The following is a 24,573-nucleotide window of genomic DNA, read 5'->3' on the forward strand; positions in this document are numbered from 1 at the left end:
AATAGTTCTAAGTTCATATTAGTATGAATCCTGCTTCCCCTGCTCCTCCTGCTGTTCTCAATGGATATATTTCAAAGAATAATAGGTTAGGTAGATACCATCTTAATCTCCAGGTTGTTGCTATTCAAAGATCTTTATAAATTAGTATTATTTTCTCCAAATAATCAAAGGCGTCAATTTGTGTTAGCATCAGTGGTAATGGGCCCAAACTGCACAATCTCTCCTCCTGTGAGGGTAAAGTTTTGTTTTCTTTTGGTCCATGAATCTAATAGTCACTGGGTTTCTGTGTCCAAATGAGTTTGTTGGAATTCTATTCTATTTTGTCATATTTAGTCTAGTAAAGCTCTCTTCAGTGACTCTGATTCATCCCATATTGTCAAAGATTAATTGACCATATAATTGTGGGTTTATTTCCAGGTTTTCTAGTCTGTTCCATTGATCTATGTGTCTATTTTTGTGCCAGTACCACCCTGTTTTGATTACTACAGCTTTGTAATAGAACTTGAAGTCTGAAATTATGATACCTCCAGCTTTGCATTTCTTTTTCAAAATTGATTTGGCAATTTGGAACTTTTATGGTTCCATATACATTTTAGGATTGTTTGTCCTAGTTCTGTTGGTATTTTGATAGACATTGCATTAAATTGCTTTGGGTTGTATAGACATTATTTTTTTTGAAGATTTTATTTATTTATTTGAGAGAGAGAGAGAACATGAGATGGGAGAAGGTCAGAGGAAGAAGCAGACTCCCCAGGGTGCTGGAGTCTGATGTGGGACTCCATCCCAGGACTCTGGGATCATGACCTGAGCCAAAGGCAGTGGCTTAACCAACTGAGCCACCCAGGTGCCGCTAGTATGGACATTTTAACAATATTTGTTCTTCTCTGCCATGAGCATGGAATGTCTTTCCATTTCTTTGTATCATCTTCAATTTCTTTCATCACTGTTTTATAGTTTAGAGTATAGGTCTTTCACATCTTTGGTTGGGTTTATTCTTATGTATTTTACTATTTTTGTTGCAATTGTAAATGGGATTTTTTTTTCTATTGATTTCTTTCTGCTGTTTCATTATTAGTGTATAGAAATACAAAAGAGGGGCGCCTGGGTGGCTCAGTCGGTTAAAGCCTCTGCCTTAACATTCCAGGATCCTGGGATCGAGCCTTGCTTTGGGCTCTCTGCTCAGTGGCGAGCCTGCTTCCCTTCCTCTCTGCCTCCTGTGACCTCTGTCTGTCAAATAAATAAATAAAAATCTTTCAAAAAATTTAAAAAATACAAAAGATTCCTGCACATTGATTTTGTATCCTGTGACTTAATGGGATCATTTATTCTAGTGGTTTTTTGGTGTAGTCTTTTGGGTTTTTTAAATATAGTATCATCTGCAAAAAGTAGAAGTTTTACTTCTTCCTTACCAATTTATATGCATTTTATTTCCTTTTGTTGTGTAATTGCTATGGCTAGGACTTCCATTACTATACTGAATAAAAGTAGGAAGAATGAACATCCCTGTCTTCTTGTTCCTGACCCTTACGGGAAAAGGTCTTAATTTTTTCCCCATTGAGTGTGATGTTCACTGTGGGTTTTCCACAGATGACCTTTATAATGTTGAGGTATATTCCCTCTAAACCTACTTTGTTAAGGTCTTTTATCATGAATGGATGTTGTATTTTTGTCAAATGCCCTTTCTGCATCTACTGAGATGATTTTATGGTTTTTATCTTTTCTTTAATTGATGCAATATAACATGCTGACTGACTTGCAAATATTGAGCCACTCTTGTATCCCAGGGATAAATCCAACTTGATGGAGGTGAATGATTTTTTTAATGTATTGTTGGTTCTCTTCACTAGTATTTGTTGTCAGAGATATTGGACTATAGTTTTCTTTTTTTGTAGTGTCTTAATATGGTTTTGTTTTTAGAGTAAGGATAACCTCATAGAATGAATTTGGAAGCCTTCCTTCCTCTTCTATTTTTTAGAATAGTTTGGGAATAGGTATTAACTCTCCTCCTTTAAATATTTGGTAGAGAGGTGCCTGGGTAGCTCAGTGGGTTAAGCCTCTGCCTTCGGCTCAGGTCATGATCTCAGGGTCCTGGGATCGAGCCCCGCATCAGGCTCTCTGCTCAGCGGGAGCCTGCTTCCCCCTCTCTCTCAGCCTGCCTCTCTGCTTACTTGTGACCTCTGACTGTCAAATAAATAAATAAAAATTTAAAAAAATAAATATTTGAAAGAATTCACCTGTGAAGCTGTGTGGCCCTGGACTTTTGGTTTTTGGGAGTTTTTTGATTATTGACTTAATCTCCTTGCTGGTAATTGTTCTAGTCAAATTTTCTATTTCTTCCTGGTTCAGTTTTGGTAAGCTATATGTTTCTAGGAATTTATCCTTTTAAGTTGTCCAATTTGTTGGCATACAGTTTTTCACAATATTCCTCTTAGAATTATTTGTATTTTTATGATGTTGGTTGCTATTTCTCCTCTTCCATTTGTAATTTTGTCTGAATTCTTTCTCTCTTAATAAGTCTGGCTAGAGGTTTACGAATTTTATCTTTTCAAAGAACCAGCTACTGGTTTCATTTATCTTTTCTGATTTTTTAGTATCTCTATCATATACTGCTGCTTTCACCATTATCTCCTTCCTCCCGCCAGTTTTAGGTTTTGTCTGTTCTTTTTCTAGCTCCTTTAGGTGTAAGGTTAGGTTGTTTGAGATTTTTCTTACCTCTTGAGGTACGCATGTATTGCTGTAAACTTTCCCTCTTAGAAGGGAAGGGTTTTAGAACATTGTTTTCATTTTCATTTGATTCCATGTACTTTGGGATTTCTTCTTTGATTTCGTGGTTAACCCATTCATTGTTTAGTAGCATATTACTTAACCTTCAAGTATTTGTGTCTTTCCAGATTTTTTCTTGTGTTTGACTTCCAGTTTCATAATGTTGGTCAGAAAAAATCTTTTTGAATTAGTTGAGACTTGTTAATATATGATCTATTTTGGAGAACATTTCATGTGCACCTGAAAAGACTGTGTAATCTACTGTTTTAGGATGGAATGTTCTAAATATATCTTCTAAATCCATCTGGTACAGTGTGTCATTCCAAGCCATTGTTTCCTTACTGATTTTCTGATTGGATGATCTGTCTATTGATATAAGTGGGGTGTTCAAGTTCTCTACTGTTACTGTATTACTATTGATCAGTTCATTTATGTTTGTTACTGTTTTATGTATTTAGATGCATAAGTATTTACAATTATATCTTCTCATTGAATTGTCCTGTTTATGATTATATAGTGTCCTTCATTGTCTCTTGTTAGTCTTTGTTTTATAGCATTTTTTTCAAGGATTTTTTCAATTATTTGACACAGAGAGAGAGAGAGAGAGAGAGAGCGCATGCACACAAGCAGGAATAGGCAGAGTGGCAGGCAGAGAGAGAGAGACAGACAGTCTCTCTGCTGAGCAGAGTGCAGGGCTCGATCCCAGGACTCTGGGATCATGACCTGAGCTGAAGGCAGCCACTTAACCGAAGGAGTCATCCAGGCGCCCCTACAGTCTTTGTTTTAAAGTCTATTTTGTCTGACGTAAGTATTGCCACTCTAGCTTTCTTTTGAAATCCATTTGCATGATAGAAGTTTTCCATCCCTTCACTTTCAATTTGCAGGTGTCTTTAGGTCTAAAATTAGTTTCCTGTAGACAGCACAGAGATGGGTCTCATTTTTATATCCATTCTGTAACCCTAAGTGTTTTAATTGGGGCATTTAGTCCATTTAAATTCAAAGTATTTATTGATATGTATTTATTGCCATTTTACTACTTGTTTTGTGGTTGTTTCTAAAGTTTTTCTTGATCCTTGTCTTTTTCTCTTTCATAGTTTGCTCATTTGTTTTAGTGATATATTTGGATTTTTTAAAAGTATTTTTATTTTTGCACATGCACAGATGCGTGTGCCCATGAGGAAGAGATGCACACATGAACAGAGGGGAGGGGCAGAAAGAGAAGCAGGCTCCCTGATGAGCAGGGAGCCTAATGCAGGACTTGATCCCAGGAACCCTGGGATCATGACCTAAGCTGAAGGTAGATGGTTAACCAACTGAGCTACCCAGGCCCCTGGACTTCTTTCTCTTTATTCTTAGCTCTGTATTGGAATTTTTGATGTGATTACCATTAGATTTGCATGTAACATCTTCTGCATAACAGTCTATATTAAGTTGATGGGTTTTTTTTGTTTCTTTTTTTTAAATTTATTTTTTATGTATTTTCAGCATAACAGTATTCATTGTTTTTGCACCACACCCAGTGCTCCATGCAATCCGTGCTCTAATACCCACCACCTGGTTCCCCCAACCTCCCACCCGCCGCCCCTTCAAACCCCTCAGATTGTTTTTCAGAGTCCATAGTCTCTCATGGGTCACCTCCCCTTCCAATTTCCCCCAACTCCCTTCTCCTATCTCCCCATGTCCTCCATGCTATTTGTTATGCTCCACAAATAAGTGAAACTGTACGATAATTGACTCTCTCTGCTTGACTGATTTCACTCAGCATCATCTGAACTCATTCTTTAATCCTCTCCTCCCCACACTTTAGGTGTCATATTTTACATCCTTTTGTTTTGTGAGTTCCTTGGCTGATTGTTTTAAAAGAAATATTCATCTTTCTATTTTTGTGTTTCCCACTTTCATATTGTCACTTTTGGTCTTATCTTTGCACTCAAACAGTCCTCTTTAATAATTCTTGCAGGGCTGGTTAGTGGTCATGACGGCTTTAGTTTTTGTCTGAGAAACTCTTTATCTCTCTATTCTGAATGACAGCCTTCCTGGATATGATATTCTTGGGTGCAAGTTTTTTCTAAATGGCACTTCAAATACCATGCCATTCCCTTCTGGTTTGCAAAGTTTCTGCTGAAAAATCCACTAATAGCTTTATGGGGTTTCTCTTGTATGTACTTGTCTTTTTTTTGTCTTGCTGCTTTTAAATAGTTTTAACACTACATTTTGCCATTTTAATTACAATATATCTTAGTATGGATATGCATTTGTTGATTTTGCTTGGGAGGGGGGACTCTATGTCCCCTCATTCTGATTATTCATCTCCTTCCCCAGATCAGGGACGTTTGGGGCTATTATTTCTTCAAATATGTTCTCTCCTCCTTTTTCTCACTATGAGTCTTATTATGTTTGATGGAATCACTGAGTTCTCTAGGTCTAATCTCATTTTGCATAATTCTTTTTCTCTCTTTTGTTCAACTTGATTACTTTCCATTACTCTATCTTCTAGGTCATTAATTTGTTCTGCTTCTTCCAGGCTGCTGTTCATTACATCAGCATGTTTCTCATTTGATTTATTGAAACTTTCTCTCTGCTAGTAATATAGCAGATATCTCTGTATTAAAGGTCTGACTGATGTCTTCCACTCTTCTCTCAAGTTTAGTGAGTATCTTTATGATCATTACTTTAAATTCTCCATCAGGCATGTTACCCCTATGTTTCACTTAAAAACTGACTGTGGCATTGTTCTGTTCCTTCATTTAAGGCAAAATTCCTTGGTGTTCTTTTCTCTAAGGCTCTGTGTGTTAGGAAAGTCAGCTATATGTCCTGTTCTTAAGTATAATGGCCTTATGAAGAAGAGGTCCTATAGTGCCCTGCTGTGTAGTGTCTCCTCTTTCCCAGGGCCTAGCAATTCTGGGAATGTCTGCAATGAGTGCTGCCTGTACTCTGCTGTTGTGTCCTGGCCACTTTATCCTTCAGGCCAGTCGTCTGGAAAGCCTCTCTTTGCCTGTTGTGGGCCATGTTTGGTCCCTGACCTAAGTGAGACAGGTTTTAACTAGATGTGCTCTGGTCTGCTTGTAAGATGAGACCTGTCACCACTGCCACCAGAAATGAGGCCCTGCAAAACTCCTAGGTTGGGAGATGAAGTGTTGGCAGGGTGTTAGGCTAATCTTCTTAGGGGTGCAGGAGGGCAGCACTGGGACTGAGGCAAGCATGACTAGGAAGGGTGGTTCCACCAGACATGGGGAATGTTGTTTGGTCTAAGGTAGGTAGTGAATGTTGGTGCTGTGCTGGTACCCACAGGTGGCCCTGTGCTTAGGTGAAGGGCAGAGGGGAGGGACATGGGGCCTGCCAGTTCCTTTGTTCTGGTCTCTCCACGAATGCTGCCTCTCTGGGACATGCTCGGAACTGAGCAAATAACCTCCCCACTGTGTGCCCCAGGAACTCTTCATATCACGGTTTCCACACTGTATGTTCATGGGAACATACCTGCCTTCTCTCCAAAAACACCCCCAGTACCATCTGGGTTTTTTTCCAAGGCAAGCCTGCTGATCTTAAAAATTCCCGAAGTCCTGATAGTTGCAAGAATTCATGAAATTCAATCCATCTTGCTTTCCAAGCCAACTGCTATGAGAATTTGTCTTCTCCGTGTGGGGTCCCTTGTCTGCTACATTATTTCTCACCCTTCTCTGGAATCACCTTCCTCCCCACTGCAGCAACCATGATCAATGTTACTCTCCCAAACTGTGTCTCCACATTTCGTACCTTCTTCAGTGTGGCCTCTTCTCTACCTTTAGTTGTGGCGTTTGTTCTGCCAGGCTTCAGGTTGATTTCTGGGGTATCTGGCATGATTTGATAGTTTTCCAGTTGTATTCATGGGACAAGGCAAGCCTAGGTCCTCCTACTCTGCTGCCATCTTCCCTTAACCCTTAAAGAATCTCTCTACCCTATGTGGGGCTCAAACACATAACCCCAAGACCAAGAGCCTCGTGCTCTACTGACTGAGCTAGCCAGGCATCCCCTCTCTCAGTTATTCTTTTTAACACAAGATATAACAAACTGAGTTGATCAAGCCAAAATCTGGAGTTTCCTTAACTTTAAGTATTATCCAAACTAAGTCCTCAGTAGGTCTCCAGGAATCCTCAGAAGTTAATATAAAACCTATTTGGCCCTTAAACCACCTGCTGAGTAATTTTAATAGAGTTAGCTACCAAGGCATATTTGCTCTTTTCCTCCTGTCTTATACAACTGTGTTCAAAATGCAACTAATGAATCACTGAACACTTCATCAAACACTAATGATGTACTGCATGGTGGCTAACATAATAAAAAAAAATCCTTATCATATAAAACTATTTGAAATGCTCTATTAAGTGTCTATAGTATGGTAAAGCATCACAAGTAATTATTGTGCCAATGTAGTACCAAATTATATCAGCTGTCAGTTTTGTCCATTCAAAGGCTGTTTATAATTTCAGTAGGCTGTTACAAATGTAAATAGTATATTAAGTTTAAAATTTCTCAATCTGAAAATGGGCCTAACCAGATTTTAATCAATTATAAAATTAATATAATGTATCAACCTATTTTCAAATTTGGCATGGAGTAGGATATATCCCAGACTACTGACCAACATTACTTATTACTACTTTGCTTTGGATTGTAGGCTACCCAATTATTTTGGTGGGGGAGACACATAAATACTCAGTTTGCAGTCAAATGCTCTACCCCTGAACTATACCCCCTATACTCAGTTTGGCAACAGTCTGCTTCACACAGTTTCACTGTGGGATTTTACAACTCAATAGCATACAGGAGCATATCTTTAATAAGCCAATAAAGAAATAACATACTCTAAATCAACTGTTGACCAACAAAAGACAAAACTGCAAGATGCAAAATAAAATACATGCATTTAGTTGGAGTGTTAGGGATTGCAATCTGGGAGATACAGATTCAACCAAAATCAAAATTGTGCTCTGGAGGAGAGATAAAGGAAATTAGAGGTTTTTTCCCTTATGCTCAATTAACCAACATAGCTTCATTAGTTTTTGATGTAGTGTTCAATGATTCATTAGTTACATATAACACCAAATTAGAGCTTATAAAGAGGAAAGAGGGAATTTAAGTAAGTTATTTCAAATTAAATGTAATTGGTGCTGGTATAGCTACTATAACACTAATCTATATGTGATCAGTTGCTAGGACTAGTGTTAATTGGAAAATCCATTTATGTCCACTTTAACGTGCAGCGAATGATTTTTAGGTGAGTTCCAGAACTCCGGGAATTTGAGGCAGAATATGTACATGAGCCCCACTTCCTCAGTATCCTCTGAGCTCCATTTTAAATAACCCTCTTAGCAATGTTTTCTTTGAGTCTCTCCATTATCATTACTCCCTTTTGACTGAGATATTTGCATACAGAAAGCATCAGTGATCAACCTTTGGTTTTGTAATCTCATTGCCTGAAGTGGCCAACAACCTGCTCCAGGCCCACCAAGTACCTAAGTGGACAGTCTCATGGTTAGCCAATATTCATCATGCTTAACAGGCTTGCTGTGCAAGAGTCTTAAGGCCACATTTGGGAAACAAGGAGGTTTAAGGAAGTGGACCTTAGACTATGTCAGTTGAAGTTTCACTTTTTGGTTGTCAGTGGGTAAGTTTGATGAATATTTTTAAGTCTTTAAGCAACTAGTAGCAAAATAATAAATACAACTTAAAACAATAATAATATAATTTGTATACTCAAAATGCGAGAGTCCTGAGTCCTGAGAGAAGCCAATTAAAAAGATGAGACTTTAAAAGCAAACCATTCTAGTACAAAGCTTGAATTTCTCTTTAAAGATTTAGCTAATTTAAGTAGTTTAGTGAGCTCCAATTTCACTTGTTGGGAAGTGTTTAAGTACAACATGAGGTTTTAGCTATGGCACAAACCCCTAGTTGGACTGCAAGTAAATAATCTGATGCTATTCTAGGGAATCTAAAGATTTTTCTTGAACCTTAATAGCTCAGGCCATCAAGCAAGTAATTTGACTAACTGTTCTGGTTAAATTTTGTAACATGTTACATTGGAGGGTACCAACCCCCAGCCAGGAAAATAAAACTTGGAAGAGATCATTACTGATCTCACCAGAAAAGCCCACAGACAGATCACATCCTTTGGAATGTACATAGCTATTAGCTTCACAAAGATTCTCAGGATAATTCTCTTATGAACAAGGCTCTTTTCTTGACAGGAGGTTAACTGGGCTCTAAGAATGCTGAGGGGGAAGGAAGGCAGCCCCAGAGGCACTGACCAGTAATTCAGCGATCTAAACAATCAAATGCCTCAGGTGTGGTAACGTGTGCAAAGATGTATCTTTTAGGGGTGCATAAAATGCCACATAATTTTTGGTTGTTTAAACGTTCATTTCGAGAAAAGAGAAGGAGGATAATATCTAGCTAAGGAACCAGAGGGCCTTGGGAGTCCAGTGGTTTGGTTAAACATAGTCCTCATAAAAGGGCAATCTTGAGTTGTCAAAGGATAGTACCAGAAGGCATGGTGCATAATGAGTCAGTACTTTCAAAAAGAGATATGTAACGAGTTTGGCCTAATGGAAACGGACAGTTGGAAAAAATTCTATTGGAACGGGTAAAAGATATACAATTTGTATAAAGGTAATTCTAGGAGAAGGAGGGAGTAGGTTTCGATATTTTGCTAATTAAAGTTCTGTTAACATAGGACGTGGTCTCTAATTTTTTCTAAGTTTTTATTTTAGTTCATTAGTTAACATGCTGTTATATTAGTTTCAGGTGTACATTATAGTAAGTCAGCAACTCCATACATCACCCAGTGCTTATCGTGACAAGTGCTTTACCCTGCAGTGTGACTGCAGGATCATAGGAAGTTCTATCTTTTTAACTTTCTGAGGAACCTTCAGACTGTACCAGTTTGCATTCGAGGTAGTCTCTAATTTAGGGGGAAATAAGCATAAAACACGGAGGCTTTTCTTGAGGCAATATCTGACAGAATCAGTGTTAGAGGGGGCTGTTTTGCACTAATGGAAGTATTTGGCACCATGGCGAAGTTGCATATAAATAACATATGGGGTCATTATCAGTAAACTATCCTGTAGATATACAGTCAGAAAATTTTTTAGAAGTAGCAAGGGATTGAGACATCTAAATTATGGCACTGTTCTTCCAATTGAAAGCAGTAATGAGGGCGAATAGAAATATTAATAAACTCATAAGCCGAATATTGGTGCGATGACTCTTGAAAACATCATACTGGCCTGGTCCTGAGTCCTGGGAGAATAGTCTATACAGATGTCATCTGCTTTTTCTCCCTTTAAGGTCTCTTGTTGGTCTGGTAGTTCAGTTAGATGTTGGAGATTTTTTAAAAAATTTTTAATTTTTTATAAACATACATTTTTATCCCCAGGGGTACAGGCCTGTGAATCGCCAGGTTTACACACTTCACAGCACTCACCATAGAACATACCCTCCCCAATGTCCATAACCCCAACCCCCCTCCCCCCAGGAACCCTCAGTTTGCTTTGTGAGAATAAGAGTCAGTTATGGTTTGTCTCCCTCCCAATCCCATCTTGTTTCATTGATTCTTCTTCTACCCCCTTAACCCCCATGTTGCATCTCCACTTCCTCATATCAGGGAGATCATATGATAGTTGTCTATGTTGAAGATTTTTTAAAATAGGAAGCATAAACCCCTGAGTCTATGCCTTCTAATTTAGCAGCACAAGGATTTCAATAGTACCTGGTATTATTATGATCCTCCATACCCTCCTGGAAGGAATCTTGATGCAGGTGTCCTTTCCAATAAACCATGTCTCTGGGTTAAAGGCCATGATGTTTGAGGTGTTCATTTCCCTGCTAAAAAGGGCCTGAATTAGTTCCTTTATAGTGAGTCATCAACTTATCTTTCAGTAAGCTGAGTTCATATGTACCTTGATCTATTCTCATTGGTTTTCCAGTTATTTCAAAGAGTAAGAGCTTAGTCTCCCAGAAGGAATGGGTCAAAGATTCCATAGTGCCAGGGAAGAGCTCTTGGTCATGGCAAGAAGAAAAATTCCATAAATTTTCCAACTAGGTTTTAAAAATGTCATTGATACATTCTACAAGGCTAGATGATTGAGGATGATAGGCACAGTGGAAATGTTATATCATTGGCCAAATGTGGCAAGTGACCGTATAATATCCAGTGAAATGGGTCCCTCAGTCACTATGAAGTTCTGAGGGCATTCCCCAATTTGGAATAATCTTTTCTTTTTTAAAAAATTTCTATTTATTTTTCTTTAAATTTCTTTTCAGTGTTCCAGAATTCACTGTTTATGCACTACACCCAGTGTTCCATGCAATAATACCTTAATACCTTAATACCCACCACCAGGCTCACCCAAACCCCCACCCCCCTCCCCTTGAAAACCCTCAGTGTGTTCAGAGTCCACAGTCTTTCATGATTCATCTTCCCTTCCAATTTCCCCCAACTCCCTTCTTATCTCCATCTCCCCATGTCCTCCGTGCTATTCCTTATACTCCACAAATAAGTGAAACCATATGATAATTGACTTTCTCTGCTTGACTTATTTCACTCAGCATAATCTCCTCCAGTCCCATCCATGTTGATACAAATGTTGGTTATTCTTCCTTTCTGAGGGAGGCATAATACTCCATAGTATATATGGGCCATATCTTCTTTATCCATTTGTCCATTGAAGGGCATCTTCGTTCTTTCCACAGTTTGGTGACTATGAAATAATCTTTTCTAATGAAATTTTTCTACTGCTAAGGCCATAGCTCTGTGGCAAGGAGAGGCTTCTCCCTAGGGAGAAAATAATATAAAGATGGTGACAGCTGGATAAAATCCAAATGCTATATCTCAAAGGGCCCAGAAGGGAAATTTTTCTTTTGAAGTATGAAGAGGTTTTCGAGGGTTATGTTTAAGGCAAATCTGACATTTTTCATAAATTTGAGGATATTTTTGGAGATGGTTTCCAAAAGTATTGTTTCCCTGTAGGACCATCTTGTCAGCATTCCAATGGGTAAGTTCATGAATACAATTAAAAATTTGTTTCTACAAACTGAGGGTTGTTGGAGGGAGGGGGGTTGGGAGAAGGGGGTGGGATTATGGACATTGGGGAGGGTATGTGCTTTAGTGAGTGCTGTGAAGTGTGTAAACCTGGTGATTCACAGACTTGTACCCCTGGGGATAAAAATATGTTTATAAAAAATAAAAAATTTTAAAAAAATTGTTTCTATGAAGAAGATGTGATATATATATAGATATAGATAGATACTTACATACATACATACACACACAATGGAATACTATGCAGCCATCAAAAGAAATGAAATCTTGTCACTTGCAATGACATGGATAGAACTAGAGGGTACTATGCTGAGTGAAATTAGTCAATCAGAGAAAGATAATTATCATATGATCTCCTGATATGAGGAATTTGAGAGGCAGGGTGGGGGGGTTCTGGGGGGTAAAGAGAGAAAAATGAAACAAGATGGGGTCAGGAGGGAGACAAACCGTGACAGACTCTTAATCCCAGGAAACACACTGAGGGTTGCTGGCCTGGGTGGGGTGATAATTAGGGAGAGGGTTGTTGGATTATGGACATTGGGGAGGGTATGTGCTATGGTGACTGCTGTGAAATGTGTAAGCCTGATAATTCACAGACCTGTACCCCTGGGGCAAATAATATATTATATGTTAATAAAAATAACTTACAAAAAAGAAAATTGTTTCTGGACATAAACAGAGAGGACTGGTCTGTCATTTGACATATACCAAAGATTTCATTGACAGTCAAATTGGCAGCCTTGATCAGACCAAGTTTCTTTTAATCTTTAAGATTTTTGGTAAAGTCAGAAGGTACAAGTGGGGATTCAAAAAGTGGTTTATAATTTTTAAAAGCAGCCTCTTTGGCAGCTGCATCAGCCGAATGATTCCCTTTGTTTCCTTGGTGTTGGCCATTGAATGGCCAGGATTTTGATAATGGCTAAAGACTTACACCTTGGAACTATCAGATGCTATACAAGGACCTAAGGACTATTTTCAATCTGTTGTCCAATAGAGGTTCAAACCCTCTTTGTTACCAGAACATATCAAAATCATGTGCTATACCAACAACACAGCAACTTCTGGTGTAAATATTAATGGTTCGTCCTTCTGCCAAAATCAGGCTCTGATTAAGGCAAACAGTTCTGCTTCTTGAGCTAAGAGGGCTGCAGTGATTGGTCCTGCTTCAGTGTTTTCTGTTAAGGAGACAACCACATAGCCAGCTTGATAGTTTTTTGTTTTATCTTTAAGATACGAACCACTGGTAGACCAGACTAAGTTTGCATTGTGAAGTGCTATGAGAAGTCTGTTAGATACAGTCATGAGTTTCATCAGAGGGTAAAGGCAGTAGAGTAGCAGAATTTAAGAAATTACGGCACGTGACAGTAACACTTGGGGGTGAGAGAGAGGAAGACCATAAAAATTTGATCTGCTAGAGGATAAAGATTGAGTATGATGAATCGTGAGAACTGGGGCTTTCAGTATAGCTCTATGGCATGACAGTCCATGCATACTATTGTCCCCCCCAGATGAAGGCAGATAAGAACCGACTTTCAGGATCAACAGGTAGGTTAAAGAAGGCATTGCAAAGGTCTATAATAGTAGAGGTACTGCTATTAGGGAAATGGATATGAACAAGTGTGAAGGCTGGATCCTATAGGGTGCTGAGGAATATTAATATTGATCGCCTGAGGTCCTGTGCAAACTTCCATCCTCTCCCATGTGGTTTACAGACAGGGAAGATAGGGGTGTTACAGAAACTAGTACAGGGAACAATGAAATCTTTTTGTAAATAGTCCTTAATGGTAGGTTAAACTGATTGGTGCTGGTATAGCCACAGTTACACTAATCTATTTGGGATGGTTTACTAGAGCTCGTATTAGATGGCAAGTCCATTTACTTCCATTTAAACATGCAGCAGATATCTTGATTTTAGCTGAGAAATTTAGACAAAAGATGAATAGTCCCACTTCCTCCATGTCCCCCCGGCTCCATTTCAAATGACCCTCTTAGTTCCATGTTCTCTCCACTATCACAACGATAGATTAATCACACTTGTTCCAGGCAAGGGAAGGTGAAAGGGATAAAGTCCAAATTTACTTAAGGTGTACCTTTTGTTTAAAAAAAACCACAAAATTCTAGTGCATTAATGTGAAGATGTGCTTGGCTTATTAATGATTTATGAATCGAGCAACCCCCAATCCAGCAAGTAGAGAGATGCTCCCAGGAGTTATGCAAAATGGAAGGTTTTTATAGGAAGAACGGGTGGGGCAAGGAACTTAATAGAAGAAAGAATTGTTCAGGGGCACCTGGGTGGCTCAGTCGTTAAGTGTCTGCCCTCGGCTCAGGTCATGATCCTAAGGTCCGGGGATTGAGCCCCGCGTCAGGCTCTCTGCTCAGTGGGAAGCTGCTTCTCCCTCTCCAACTCCCCCTGCTTGTGTTCCCCTTCTCACTGTGTCTCTGTCAAATAAATAAAATCTTAAAAAAAAAAAATTGTTTCAGTCCAGGATATCCTTTTTGTTTGTTGGTTTTTAGGGGTGAAGGGATGAAAAGATTTTTTTTTTTAAATCATGAAGATTACCTCACTATTGCTGATCAGTAAATTTCGGATTGACTTTTGAAAGGTCACTTCGGTGGAGTAGGTTGAAACGGTAATTAAGTCTTGTTTTGTTGGTGTGAGGAACAAAGGACTCCATTTTGGACTTATTTAACATTTATAGGAGTTGGTACCCAGAAGGGACCATTTAGCCAACCTGGAGCTGAAGTCCAGCTGTTAGTGCAAAAGTCTCGTGTTGGCTAGAGCTGTTGCTAGGGAACAAGGGCAGATGATCTTTGCAGGGACCCTGCATGGCTTTCTCCATTGCCTGTAAAGAGTCATCTTAACCTTGGTAGGAGCCGACTGCCTCTAGGTCTTTAAGAGTCATTTTAGATTAGCAAAGCGTAGTCTTGCCCAAACCAAACACTCTCAGGATTAGTCCTCATAAACTCTCAGTATTTATAACCTAATGTCCCCTTGTCATGCTTTTTCGTATGTTTTTATTGACAAGCCTATGGCCAGGACCCCCAGTCACTGAGATATTAAGTTCTCATGGATGAGAACAGATGAAATGATGATATCCTGACACAATGTACTTCATTCTTTTTTTTTTTTTAAGATTTTATTTATTTATTTGATAGAGATCACAAGTAGGCAGAGAGCCCGACGTAGGGCTCGATCCCAGGACCCTGGGATCATGACCTGAGCCGAAGGCAGAGATTTTAACCCACTGAGCCACCCAGGTGCCCCAATGTACTTCATTCTTACATCAAAACAACTTCCAGAATTTTTTTTTTATCTTTGTTATAAATGGATTTGAAATCACATCAAATTAATACACACCAAAGATAAAAGCAGAAGGAATCTGGACTCTCCTGCCAGGAGGGGCCAGGCGGACTGGCCAGGGCATCTTTGATTCCTGGTAAACCCAGGCCCTGAACAGGAAACCAACCTAATAAGTGGACTGACTGTTACCAATTTAAAAACTACGGGCTCCTCTGAAAGATTTACAAGGGGTTGGGCTTTCTTCACCCTGAAGACTGTGCTTGTGGCTAGGAACCAGGCCTGTAGGACCTCAGCCTCCCAAGACCAGCTTTTTCCCCGCCTCCTATTAATCTGTTCAGTGTTAATTTAATTCTCAGGTCAGCTAGAAGAACCTTGAAGGATAAATTAAAATTCTCCCTGCCCAACCCATGACAAGGTATATCCTGAGCACGCACATACAGTTCAGTTCAGGGTACACAGGAAACTTGAACAGGGCAGGGTCCTGACAGGCCAGGTCATTGAAAAGGGCTGTTGGAGGTTCAGTTCCAAGGCCTAACCTACATAACTGTGTATATTCTCCCTGAAGGCAGACCTGTAGGAAACTGGACTACACTGTCAGGATGAGGCCTGGAAGACTGACAGGCTATCCTCCAAAAAAGAGAGAACTGGGAGGCTTGATTATGGATCCTATTCTGGCAAGATAGTCTAGTTTCCTCCAGCATGACTTCAGGGGAAATACGTACTTTTGTTTACACTGGGGCTTGGAAGGAGGCAGATGCCACGGACCCCCAAGAGCTCACTCTTGAGACCTGGATTCTCTCAACACAGTCCAGTTCCAGGTCATTTGCATCTCTGACCTGTGTGGTGAGAGCACGGCCAGTGTTCACCCCAACAGCCAGGTGTGGGTGGCCAGGGCCCTCCAGAGCTGTGGAGCTAGGGCTGATCCCCAGGCACCTACACAGCCTTCAGGATGAAGGAATCCCACCCCTGAAAATCTGAGGCAGCAGCTTCTAAATGGTGACAGAGCCCATTTGGCCTGGCTGCCTGACGGAGTACTAGGTTTATCGGTATAGGGGATCAGGGCCACCCAGAATGTTCTGCATATTAATTATTTTGAATTAAAGTTACTTAAGAAATGTCCCGTGCAGGAAGAACACAGTGACCCTCCTTTGTTTCCAGAAAACCGTCAATAAATCTCCCATGTGAAAGTCACCCTCTTGTACCAAGAAACAGACATCCCTAGAGTCAGAGACAAGGGATCCCAAACAGAAGAAACCAATAGTAACAAAACCTTGTTACTTTTACAAACTTACTATCCCAGGCCAAATTCTGTACTAACAGGAGCCCCATAAAGAAAAGCTGCATGCTTCAGTCTTGTCTTTGGGTCTTGATTTTAATATTGGGTTTTGTGCAAACAAACTTTTTTTTCTCCTGTTAATCTGCCCATGTTAATTTAATTCTCAGGGCAGCTAGAAGGGCCTTGAAGGCTACAAGAAAGTTTTTCCTGCCCCACAGATGACATCATCTGCAGGATAAACTCTAGCTGGACACTGCTGCAGCTGAGAAATCCTGAGACATCTGACAAGCCCATCAACCCCTAGTACTCTGCCTGTAGGGTCTAATATATGTGAGAATGGTGAGAAATCTTTATTTGTAACTTGGATTAGCAGGAGAAAATATTTGTGGAACTAGTTTCTTGAGCTTCGGGACTCTGGAAAATTTGGCAGAATACTCTTGGTTTGACCGTTTCATTTCCTTCCAGAGATGGTCACTGTTTACCTTTCTCTCTCTCTCTGGCATTTGTCATAAAAAGGAATTACCATAGGACATAATGCAATCTTAAGCCTGCTGTTCAAGCGAGCCTCACAGACTGGTGATTTCACAGTTCTCCTCAGACTGTCATCTACTTGAACAAACTTTGCTATAGGTCCCCTGTATAAAATCCAAATAAAGTTTTGTTTGTCTTAGTCTATGTTCTAAGAGCTTGGCTTTATAATCAGTGAGAATATCCTCTCTGGTCTCGGCCACCCAGGTAAGTATACCCTCTTCGGCAAAATAGAGTGGGGTTCCAAGATCCACAGGTACAAGTAGCTTTCTCCTTGTCCAGCCATGGCAGATCTCAGGGACGGTTGTCATAACAAAAGTCCCTTATGGGCAGTGACCTTTCATCCTAAACATCTTTGCTCATTAGTACTGGAAAAGTTCCATTCTGCCTGATGACACAGATTAGCAGGTCTAGGACTGGAGGCATCTCCTGTTTTTATGGGAGACCAGACTTCTTTTCACTATACCATCCTTACCACCAGTGAAAGGCTTTTGCTTTCTTAGACTATAACTGGGAGTACACTTTTGGATCATGGGGAGCTACATCATCCATGCCCTCTCTAGGGATGCTTCTTGTGTTCATGGTCTAAACATGGAAAGTTGTCTCCAGTCTTCCCATAAAATGGCTTATTGGTTTGAGTCACTATTAAGAGGATCCTTATCATCAGTGGCCAGATAATGGATCCTTGAAGTTGGCTATGTTTGAAAGAAAAAAATTTCTTGCACAGGGTTAATTGTTTCATTAGTATAACAGCTAGCCTCAGGGACTCTCTTTGACAAGATGAGAGAACAGACACTAGACTTTAGACAAAAATTAATGTCCACATCCAAGCTAAATTCTCCTTATCAAAATCTGGCCCCATCTGCCTAACTTCCTTTTCCCTACAAGATTTATAGAAAGCACTCTTTTTTGGTTCAAAGTATACAGGTCACAAATATAAATTCATTTCCTAGCTTTCAGCATTTAACACAAGCTCTTAAAACTAGCATTAAGGTTCACTTTACTTAATTGGACTTTATAATCAGGCTCCGCCAGCTTTAGGCATTCTTTTTCTTTTTTTTTTTTTTTTAAAGATTTTATTTATTTATTTGAAAGAGAGAATGAAAGGGAAGAAGGTCAGAAGGAGAAGCGGATTCCAGGGTCATGACCTGAACAAAAGGCAGTGGCTTAACCAACTGAGCCACCCAGGTGCCCAGCTTTAGGCATTCTTATACAATGTCCTTTGAGATGTATTCTAGACCCCCACCACCAAAAACAAAAACAGAAACAAAAAAAAAAACAAAAGAAAAAAACCTGTTTCTTGAACAGCAACATAATCTTTTAAGTTACAAAGCCCTTTTATCTCCCCTTTCACAAGATCCTACCAAATTTAGAGAGGAATTAGAAAGATTAGTAACCATTTACAACACCCCTCTCACAGGAAAAACAGATGACCAAATTTTCTCCTAGGCGCTCCTACAAATGATCGGCTGACATTCAGGGACTAACAGAAGCCAGCGCTGAATCATGAACTCAGAATCACTTACTCAGAACGCCTTTGTTAAAATGCTTAATCAAGTTCTATCAGGGACTTTCTTAAAGTCTTTTAATTTAAAAAGCAGTTCGGCCCCTTAATATTCAGGCTGTAACTCAGCTCTGGGGAATTAAAAATAATAATTGACTTGCAAATGTCCACAAAGCCAGAAATGCAACTTTACAAACAAATTAAAGCCCATCTACCTTTACCAATGCCTAATTCTCACTTTTTCCTCTCAAAATGCTTACAGATAGTACAAAAGATCAGAATATTTGCCTTTTTAAAAGTATAGGACCATTCTGATTCAGTAACAATTACCCCAAAAGTCTTAGAGATAAAAACTTATATTCTTTCTCTGTCCCTCAAAAGCTATGAAGCATATTGTCTTTGAAGTGTAAACATAGCCTACAATCACCAAAGACTGAAGGAAAAAAGGAGGGAAGAGGCTTTTTTAAGATACAAACTATTAAAAGGGCCCTTATGTCCAAACTCTAGCACAGCCTCCTTATAATTATTTCCAAGGACCAATAGAAATTCTTCTCTAACCCACCCCTCAAAACTGGAAGCAGGTGGTGTGGGATGTTGGGAGAACCAGATGGTGGGTATTAGAGAGGGCACGGATTGCATGGAGCACTGGGTATGGTGCAAAAACAATGAATACTGTTATGCTGAAAAGAAATTTTTAAAAAAGAAAAAAAGAAATTATTCTCTAAAGGGGTGCCTGGGTGGCTCAGTGGGTTAAAGCCTCTGCCTTCGGCTCAGGTCATGACTCCAAGGTCCTGGGATCCAGCCCGGGATCCAGCCCTGGATCCAGCCCCACCTCGAGCCCCTCATCCGGCTCTCTGCTCGGCAGGGAGCCTGCTTCCCTTCCTCTCTCTGCCTGCCTTTCTGGCTACTTGTGATCTCTTTCTGTCAAATAAATAAGTAAATCTTTTTAAAAAATTCCTCTCTAAAAATAGTAAAAGGCTTTAGCTAAGTAAGTAAACTTAATTTCTTCAAACTGTTATGTATGAACTAGTGAGTTTTATATTGTTTTAAAACAGAAGCTATAAGAACTTTGTATTTATCTATATGTATATAAGGGTATATAGAGATATACTATTTTTCTACCTCTGGATGGTACTGTCAGAATTAATTTGTAAAAGAGCTCTTTCATTGGTTCAAAGAAAATTAAGAGCTTATAAAAATTAAATGTTCATAAAATTCTAAATTAAATAGAAACTTAATCCAAATGAACTTCAGTTTCATGTGATCTGGGAAAATATTCAACATTAAAGCTATTTTAAGGTTGTTGGTTCAATACACATGCCTTTATAGTTATCAGCAATAAAAACTTTTATCCTACCTATTCTGAAAGTAAAATATGTTCATGTTATATCTAGATTTCAAAATTTTCAATGACAAAAAAACTAACTTACGACAACATGGATGGAACTAGAGCGTATCATGCTTAGCAAAATAAGTCAAGCAGAGAAAGACAACTATCATATGATCTCCCTGATATGAGGAAGTGGTGATGCAACTTGGGGGCTTAAGTGGTTAGGAGAAGAATAAATGAAACAAGATGGGATTGGGAGGGAGACAAACCATAAGTGACTCTTAATCTCACAAAACAAACTGAGGGTTGCTGGGGGGAGGGGTTTGGGAGAAGGGGGTGGGATTATGGACATTGGGGAGGGTATGTGCTTTGCTGAGTGCTATGAAGTGTGTAAACCTGGTGATTCACAGACCTGTACCCCTGGGGATAAAAACATATGTTTATAAAAAATAAAAAATTTAAAAAAAAAAACTAACTTAGGAGAATGACTGGGTTTGTCTGAAACGATGGAGTTTTTCTGGATAATCTAAACATAACTGTTAAGAAGTAAATTGAATAGGTATAAATAAAAGTGTTTTAGGTAAACAATTTTAAAGATTTGTTTACTTTTAGAAAGATAGAGTGAATGAGATTAAGTGGAGCGAGAGGGAGGGAGAACTCAAGCAGTTTCCACACTGAGAGCTCAGAGCATTGCAGGACTCCATCTCACAACCATGAGATCACGACCTGAGCCAAAACCAAGACTTGGATTCTTAACCAATTAAACCACCTAGCTGCCCCCTGCAAACTTTTTTGCTCATCTAAAACTTTAAAGTTTTGCTAGGTTAAGTGATGAGTTGTTAAATACATTGAATATCTATGTTTCCAAATAAGATAAACCTATGTCTAGAAATTAATGTTTCATTATTTTTTTTTCTCCATGTCAAAGGAGTTTGTGAGCCCAATAGTTTATGGTCCTTCTCCACTTTGATAGCATCAACAAGATCAAGGTTCAGATGCCTTTACCAGCCTACCATCTCAGTGAGCCCCAGGACCCTAGCTGTTACCAGCCCTAGCCATGCCACCAGGGAAGCCCAGCACAGTGCATACCAAGACACCTGGATCAGAGCTAACCACAGCTCCTGCCATCACACTAAGGTGACATAGGCACACAGCACCCAATAACACTCCAGGCAGCCACTAGGGCACTGCTAGTGCAGAGTTCTCTGGGACCTCCTGGATCATGCCTGCTTCAGCTCCAGCCACCCCACTGGGATGTCCCCATGCAGACTGCCCTGGGTTGTGCTGGCCCATGTTAGCTTTGGCTCCAGTCACCCTGCCAACATAGACCCTGCACTGAGAATGCAGTGGCACCTCAGCCCATGTCCATTTCATATAGCTGTCCTGCCAGGGTGCCTACTGTGTGGAACAACCCAGAATCCTTCAGCCCATACCTACTTCAACTATCTTGCCAGGGAGTCCTCTGCAGGAGAGCATAGAGACCACCCTGGCATTCACCCACCTCATTGTCAGCTCTGCCAGGACACCCTCTACACAGAGAGCCTTGGAACCACCCTAGAACACACCTCCTTCAGCTCCAGCCATCCTCCCAGGGAAGCGCCAGTATGGAGTGCCCCCTGAACTCCAGCTCGTGTCAACCACAGCTTCAGCCAGCCAAAGTCACCAGACATACAAAGTCTTCACAGGGGGCAACCATACACAAGACTATTTCTTCAAGTTTAGGAAGAGTAATTGTTCCACCTAATTCACAGAAACAAAGTCAAGTAAAATGGGGAGACACAACAAGCATATCTCTCAACAAAAAGAACTAAATAAAACATAATATAATAAAGATGTTCACTGGATGGCAGAGAAGAGTGGAAGAACTTCAACAAAAAGATAGAAAATATTAAAAAAAAACCAATAAGAGATAAAGAATACAACAACTGAAATGAAAAATGCAATAGAGGGAATCAAGGATAGATTAGCAGATGCAAAAGAACAGATCAAATCTGGAAGACCGGGTAATGGAAAGCATCCAAGCTGAACAGTGAAGCAAACAAACAAAAAATTTTAAATGAGGGATATCTTGGGCAATATCAAGTGAAAAAAAATATTTACATTATTAGGGTCCCAGAAGGAGAAGAGAGACAAAAAACATATTTGAAGAAATAGCTGAAAACCTTCCTAACCTGGGAAAGGAAACAGACATACTGTCAGGGAGCACAGAGAGCTCCAAGAAAGATGACCCAAAGAGGTCCAAACTATGACATATAATAATTAAAATATCAAAGGTTAAAGATAAAGAACATTTTAAAAGCAATAAGACAGGGGCACCTGGCTGGCTCAGTGGGTTAAAATCTCTGCCTTTGGCTCGGGTCATGAGCTCAGGGTCCTGGGATCGAGCCCCACATCAGGCTCTCTGCTCAGAGGGGAGCCTGCTTCCCCCTTTCTCTCTGCCTGCCTATCTGCTTACTAGTGATCTCTCTCTGTGTCAAATAAATAACAATCTTAAAAAAAAAAAAAGCAATAAGATAGAAGTAAAAATTACATATAAGGGAAAACTCATACGGATATCACCTCATTTTAAAGCAGAAATTTGGCAGGCCAGAGGGAAGCAGTAAGAAATATTTAAGGAACTGAAAGGGGAACAAAAAACAACCAAGAACACTCTACATGGGAAGGTTATCTTTCATAACGAAAAGAGAGATAAAGAGTTTCCCAGATAAACAATAGTTAAAGGAGTTCATCACCACAAAACTGGCCTTACAATAAATGTACCTCTTTAATGGAGCGCCTGGGTGGCTCAGTGGGTTAGAGCCTCTGCCTTCGGCTCAGGTCATGATCTCAGGGTTCTGGGATCAAGTCCCACATTGGGCTCTCTGCTCAGCGGGGAGCCTGCTTCCCCCTCTCTCTCTGCCTGCCTCTGCCTACTTATGATCTCAGTCAAATAAATAAATAAAATCTTAAAAAAAAAGTACTTCTTTAAGTGGAAATTAAAGGCCATAATTAGAAGAAAACTATGAATAAAAAATATAAAATAGGTAAAATGTAGAGGGAGAAAGTAAAAGAAAGTTCTTTTAGAATGTATTCAAACTTAAGTAACTGTCAACTTAATACAGATTCCTATATACTTAAGATGTTATATATAAACCTCCTCATAACCACAAATCTATAACTTATAATAGATACACACACAAAGAAATAAAGCCAAGGATAACATTACAGAAAGTCATCAATCATAGGGGAAGAAATGAACAGAGAAGAACTACAATAACAAGTAGAAAACGATGAACAAAATATCAACAAATACATACCTATCAATAATTATGTTAAGTATAAATGATTTAAGTGCTCCTATCAAAAAAACATACAATAGCAGAATGGATAAGGAAATAAGACCTATCTATATGTTGCCTACAAGAGACTCACTTCAGACCTAAAGACACATACAGAAAATGACAGAATGGAAAAAGATATTCCATGCAAATAGAGGCAGAAAAAACCAGCCAGGGTAGCCATACTTAGGACAAAGAGACTTAAAAAAAGACAAAGAAGTACATTATGTAATAATAAAAGGGTCAAGGCAACAAGAGTAGGCAACAGTTGTAAATATCTGTGAACCCAACATTGGAACATCTAAATACAGAAAGTAAACATTAATAGATATAAAGGGAGAAATTGACAGTAAAAGAATAGTAGGGGACTTTAACACCCCATATATACCAATGAATACATAGATTAGATCAGATGGACTTAACAGATATATACAAAACACTCTATCCAAGGGTGCCTGGGTGGCTCATGAGTTGAGCACCTGAGTCTTGGTTTTGGCTCAGGTCATGATCTCAGGGTCACAGGATTGAGTCTGATGGGGAGCTCTGTGCTTAGCATGGAGTCTGCTTGTCCCTCTCCATTCCCCTCCGCTCCTTCCCCTACTTGTACTCCCTCTTCCTCTCTCTCTAAAATAAGTTTAAAAATCTCTAAAAAAAAAAACAAAAAACTCTCTATCCAAAAACAACAGAATACACATGCTTTTCAAGTGCATATGAACATTCTCCAGGATAGATCACATGTTAGACAACAAAACAAGTCTCAGTAAGTTAAAAAATATTGAAAGCATATCTTGCATCTTTTCCAAGGGCAACAATATGAACTAAAAATCAATAACAAGAAGAAAGATTGTTAAAAACACAAAACACCTGCAGGCTAAACAACATGATACTAAAGAGCCAATAGGTCAGTGAAGAAATCCAAGAGGGAATCAAAAAACACTGGAGAGAAATGAAAGGGAAAACACACAGTTGAAAATGTTTGGGACACAGCAAATGCAGTTCTAAGAAGGAAATTCATAGGATTACAGGCCTACCTCAAAAAAACAAAAATCTCAAACAATTTAACATTACATATAAGACCTAGAAAAATAATATCAGTAGAAATGAAATAGAAAATAAAATATACACATACACATACAATACAAAAAGATCAATGAAACCAAGAGCTGGTTCTTTGAAAAGTAAACAATTTTTTTGAAGAGATAAAACTGATAAACCTTTAGACAGACTCAGCAAGAAAGAGAACACAAAATCAGAAGCAAAAGTGAAGAACACCAGAAAAATACAAAGGATTATAAAATACTAAAAAATTATATGTTAATAAATTTGGCTAACTAGAAGAAATAAATGGAAACATGAAATCTTCTAAAACTGTATCAAGACAAAATAGAAAATCTAAACAGACCAATTTCTAGTAACAAAATTGAATCAGTAATTGGGGCAACTGGGTGGGTTAAAGCCTCTGCCTTCGGCTCAGGTCA

At 39.3% G+C, this 24,573-nt stretch overlaps 1 long non-coding RNA gene across 2 annotated transcripts in view; it reads right to left on the bottom strand.

Moving 5' to 3' along the window:
• The window catches only part of LOC101673289, a 101,015-nt gene that overhangs the window by 43,139 nt on the left and 33,303 nt on the right, over positions 1 to 24,573 (bottom strand). For both annotated transcript variants that reach the window (XR_001180077.2, XR_199708.3), the window contains exon 2: positions 10,508 to 10,623. This is a non-coding gene — a long non-coding RNA (uncharacterized LOC101673289). The remainder of the gene's footprint in view (positions 1 to 10,507; positions 10,624 to 24,573) is intronic.

Source organism: Mustela putorius, unplaced genomic scaffold, assembly GCF_011764305.1.
Source record: "Mustela putorius furo isolate JIRA1106 unplaced genomic scaffold, ASM1176430v1.1 tig00001012_pilon_pilon_pilon, whole genome shotgun sequence".
NCBI classification, from domain to species: Eukaryota; Metazoa; Chordata; class Mammalia; order Carnivora; family Mustelidae; genus Mustela; species Mustela putorius.